At 34.9% G+C, this 5,528-nt stretch overlaps 1 pseudogene; it reads left to right on the top strand.

Annotated features, from left to right (window-relative positions):
• Positions 1 to 2,348: 2,348 nt before the first annotated feature.
• LOC107856957 lies at positions 2,349 to 5,226 on the top strand (annotated as a pseudogene).
• The last annotated feature ends 302 nt before the right edge of the window (positions 5,227 to 5,528 follow it).

Below are 5,528 nucleotides of genomic sequence, written 5' to 3'. Positions count from 1 at the left end.
GATAAGCAACGCGCTGTGAGGCTCTCCACAAATGCAAAATACGACGTGATGTGGCCCTATCATGGAGCCTCACTATTTTGACCGTTCTAACCGGTCTCAAACATCATTTGAAAAATACAAAACTCACCCTAGATGAACTATCATCATCCCCAATCATGTATCAAGTTAGAAACTACATCCCGAGGTCGGGAAGGTTGAAAATAAAATCATTGAAGTCTAAGGGGCTTTGAAGAAGACTAAGCCTAAAAACTTAGTGAAATTTTGTCTTAGACCCCTTTAACATATAATAGTAAGCTAAAATAAACTATGCACTTATGGGGTCTTACACTCTACCCTTCCTTGACTAAAGAGCCTTAAGAGAATATGAGAGAGTTTTAAGAGATTTTGAGTGATTGAAAAATAGGTATATGATGTCACAAGAGTTTTATAAGTGGTGGGGACTTAAGAGGTTAAGAGGAGAAATGTTCAGATTACCCACAACTTAAACTTCGTAAAATCCCCACAGGATGGTACAACCACCCCATACCAATCGTAACCTAGGGTACGAGTGGTACCTTTTTCTCATACCATAGTCATCCCCTTGAACCCTAACACTGTCCAACATACGACTACCCAAGCTAAATCATACCTTCCCATATGATTAGTACCATGAAATCATACCGTAGGTAGAATAGAATTACTTAGATTAAACTTAGGGCAACATACGATTGTGCCTTACCAGTCATACCCAAACATATGACTTGTATTTTCCAACCGTACCTTTGGAAGAAACCAACCAACCCATACTATTTACCATATGACCAAGACCATCCAAGACATACCCTATCATACGAGAATTACCCCAAGTAATTTGATGTCTAAAAGCCAAAAATCAAGAAATTTTCTAAGGGTCAAAACCCAGGGTGTTTCAGTCTCCTCCACTAGGATCATTCATCACCGAATGATGGACAAGGTAGTCCAGGTATGATTTACACCCCAACATAAATATTCCAACCTTTAACTAAGTTAGGAAACAAAGATGAAAAGAAATCAACCTTCTATTAACCATGTTAGAAAACAAAGATATGATTAAGAACACATACCTTCTGCATGAATATTTGGAGAAGAAAAAAATATGGATACTTGAGTTCATCTCCTCTTTCGCTTCCTAAGTAGCTTTTTCCACCTTGTGGTTCCGTCATAAAACCTTAATCGAAGCAACATCCTTGGTTCACAACCGACAAACCTTTCGACCCAAGATCTCAACCGGGATCTCTTCATAAGATATAGAATCTGAGATACCCAATCCTTTCAAAGGAACAACCATTAAAGGATCACCTATACACTTTCTCAACATAGAGATAGGGAATACTAAATTAATGGAGCTCAAGCTAGAAGGAAGCTCTAATTCATACGCCACATTACCAACCCTCCTTAAAATCATATAAGGACCAATATACCGGGGATTGAGATTCCCTTTTTTACCAAACCACATTACTCACTTCATTGGAGACAACTTTAGGAACACCCTATCCCTAACGTCAAACTCAAGTCCCTACTCCTTACATTCGTATAGGAATTTTGGCAACTTTGGGTAGCCTTAAGTCTATCCCGAATCACCTTCACCTTCTCCATACCCTGACAAAAAAAACTTGGGACAAACATATCATCCTCACCAACCTTGAACCATCCAATAGGAGATTTATACTTCCTACCATACTATGTCTTAAAAGGGGTCATCCTAATGCTAGAATAGTAGTTATTACACTACCAAAAATTGGGCCTATGGCAACAAACTTTTTAGCGGCGCTTGCGAAAGCGTTTCCATAGAATACCTATAGAAAAGCTTTGAACTGTTACTATAAATAATTATTCTATTAGCATTATAACCGTTGGCAACACTAATGGGAAAAAAACATCTATTGTATCACTTATTAATTCCCCCAAAATATTTCACAGACGTCTGCCAAAAATTTTTTTCTTAATAAAAAATATCAAAACCCTCTTTCTTTCTCATCAATAAGAACTTATTTCTTAATCAATCAAATACCCATTTCTCATCAATCGAATACCCATTTATTTTGCGGTTGAATTGGCTGTGAGTACAATTATTTTAATTTCTTTAAATTAAGGCCTGTAATTTCGATCATTGTAATTTCCATTATTACTGTAAAGGAGTAAAGTAGAAGGAAATGGAGTAATGGATATGTAATTCATTTCTCATCAATCGAATACCCATTTCTTTTGGGGGTGAATTTATAGCTCCAATTGTTGAGAAAGAGGGAGAGGATTCGGTACAAAGATTTTTGGGAAAATTGAGAGCTTCTGAGAAGGGATGGCCTATTTGGTTGACTGTTTTTACCAGTGAAGCCATTGATGGATGGATACCTCTTAAATCAAACATGTTCCAGAAATTAGAAAAGGTAATCAATTTTTATCTATGAAAGTTTATTGTTTCAACGGGAATCGCAATGTTGTGAAAGAAAAAAATGATTCTTTTTCCTTGTATCACATAAATTATTCACCAATAATGGTTTTCTAAGCCTCAAAGATCACCTCAAATTGAGCTCTAGAACTCCAAAAGTGATGAAATCACTTCAAATCTCGAGCAAAGAATGTTTTTGTCATGACAAGTACAAATAGTTTTAGATAATACTATTTAAAAAGAATAACTTTTGATAACTTATCATTTTACAAATTTGTGTTCATGTGTATATGCAGTATAAAAAGTTTTATAAATTAGGTATTACTTCAACTCGTGGTCTTGTATTTTACTGCAATCAATTATGTAAGGAAGCTAATGAAAGAGAGATTCGGATCTGAGATGTGATTTAGTTAATATGGTTTATGACTTTATATTGAGGAATTTAACCTCATATTTTGGCCTTGGTTGCTTAGTTTAATATTTTCTTTGTTAGGTAATTTTAGTTGTATATTATTGGCCTATTAATGTAAATTATTTTCTTCTATGTAGATTCTTTCTGCTTTCAAGATCTGTAGATTGGTCAAGGTACATATAGCAGTGTTTACCGAGCATGTGACATTGAAAATAGTAAAATGGTTGCCCTAAAGAAGATGCAATTTGACAATTTCCAACCAGATAGTGTAACATTTATGGCACAAGAAATTGCAATTCTCCGCAAACTTGACCATCCAAACATCATGAAGCTAGAAGGGATAATCACTTATCGATTATCATGTAGCATTTACTTATTTTTAAGTATACGAAACATAACCTATCTGGATTATTATCATGTCCTGATATCAAATTTAGTGCAGGTTGGTGCATCTCTGACAATGTCTCTTAGTACTAAATTTTATGTTAGATCAATGTTTGAGTGTATCTTGTTTTGCAAATAAAAATTGAAGAAGATTATGTTTGTTTATTGAATTTACTTTTTACATAGAAGTAGATAAAATGCTACATGCAGCAGCTACTGAGCAGATTAGAGCACTGCCATTCACGAGGGATAATACATCTAGTCTCCAACATTTTGGTTAACAATGAAGGAATTCTGAAAATAGCTAATTTTGGTCTTGCAAATTTCTTAAGTTCAAGGCACAACCAACGACTGACCAGTCGTGTGGTTACACTATGGTTTGACCTCCTGAACTTCTATTAGGATCAACAAGTTATGGGGTCAATATGGACTTATGAAGTGTTGGTTATGATGTTGCAAAACTCTTTTTCGGAAGACCCCTCCTGAAAGGGAGGATCGAGGTCAGTAGTTTCTAAATAACTTCAATAGAAATTTGTCTATTTATTGCACATCTCTTTCAGTATGTTGCAGAAATGGGCCATGGGTGATAATAGTACAAAATTAAGATGACTCTCAAGCCTCCCAAAATCATTCTCCTCTATCGAATACCTAGTAATTCATTGTTTCTTATTAATTGTGAAAAGATTCTCATTTTGTCCATCCTGCAGGTTGAGAAACTGCATAAAATTTTCAAACTTTGTGGTTTCCCTCCCGATGATTACTGGAAAAGGTATAAACTTCCACTTGCAACCATGTTTAAGCCCAAGCAACCATATGATAGTACACTTTGAGATAGATGTAAGGAATTACTTAAAAGTGTTGTAAACCTTATTGAAACACTTCTTTCAATAGATCCTTACAAACGTGGAATTGCTTTATCTGCTCTCAATTCTAAGGTAAGCTTAACAAGGACAGCAATGTAGTATATGAGTTTTTATCTCACTAGAAAATTTTCATTTTGACAGAGTCACCTCATTCTTGTTAGTTTGCTTTGTGATTTGTAGACATATACTATATTGCTCATACTCTTCAAAAATGTCTTCAGGTGTGTGTCGGATACTCCGAAAGTATTGCATTTTTGGAGAATCTGACATGGGTATGACAACATTTTTGGAGAGATCGAGTAACATAAAATATAGAAGCATCTTGATTGAGGAATATTGGATTTATGGGAATTGCTGATTAGCTTCTCCACTCTTCTGGTTCAGTTACCCATATTAGTATGACAGATTTCTTGTTATGTCTAAGTGGAATGTTGACAATATTGGTGATTTCTGAGCGGAGAAGTATGGGTTGTAGATTGCATTACTTGATATGGTATATCAATTAAGCCGACAGCTTCCTCTACCGTAGTGATAAGTAGATATGATTGTGGTATTCCCTGAAGTCATTGCTTTGCACGATAATTTAAAAATAGATTTGCCTACTACTAGAATAGTATCTTATAAGCTACAACTAGTTTTCATTTATGGAAAGAATTAATATGTTATGACAATTAGGACTTTGAGAGTTAGATCTAGTGATCCTTGATGAACTCATTGTGAGATTCTGCTTTTATTTCAGTTCCCTAGTTTGAGTTATTTGTTATTTCTTTCTTGTGTTGGAGGCATTCAAGAGTAAGCTAAAAGTTTTTGGGAGTAACATCATATTCTAAAATGGCTTGTGAGATCCATGGAGTTGTGGCAAGTATTCTTTAGTTTCTTGTGTAGACTATGCAACTGAATCTAAAAGTTCTACTAAAATTATATGTCAAACATTTTTGTAGTGTCCTGGAGGATGTGCCAGAAACTATAGTTGCTCTTATAACTGATAAAGGTAATTCTCTAACTATTTTTTATATAATTCCTCATTATCCTCATTCTTGGATACAATTAACAGTATAACAATCTGTCTTTTCTCTTAAGTAATCAGCAAGTTTACTGGTTATGCTGTTGTAGTTTTTTGTGTGCTGAGATATGTGCGAAGTGCCTGTGACCTCATCCTCTGATTATTTATTCAAAAAATCATGACTGATGCTAATTATAACTATTACTCATACCGCGCACTCTCCTCCTTGTTGAGATCATGTGTATTCTCTCCCTATTGCATAAAGGTTATAGTTTTATTTGCGAGAGCAACTTGCTAATCTATACAGCCACCGTTTAAAGCCTAATCTATATGCAAAACTTATTGTCCACCATTAAGTAAACAACCTTAAATTGGTAAACAACCTTATAACCTTAACGGCCACCGTTTAACCTTATAACCTTATATTAGTAAACAACCTTATAACCTTAACGGCCGATGTTT

This window comes from Capsicum annuum, chromosome 8 (genome assembly GCF_002878395.1).
Source record: "Capsicum annuum cultivar UCD-10X-F1 chromosome 8, UCD10Xv1.1, whole genome shotgun sequence".
Taxonomy (NCBI): Eukaryota; Viridiplantae; Streptophyta; class Magnoliopsida; order Solanales; family Solanaceae; genus Capsicum; species Capsicum annuum.
The sequence above is the reverse complement of the archived record's forward strand: the minus strand, read 5'-3'. Positions and strand labels throughout refer to the sequence as shown.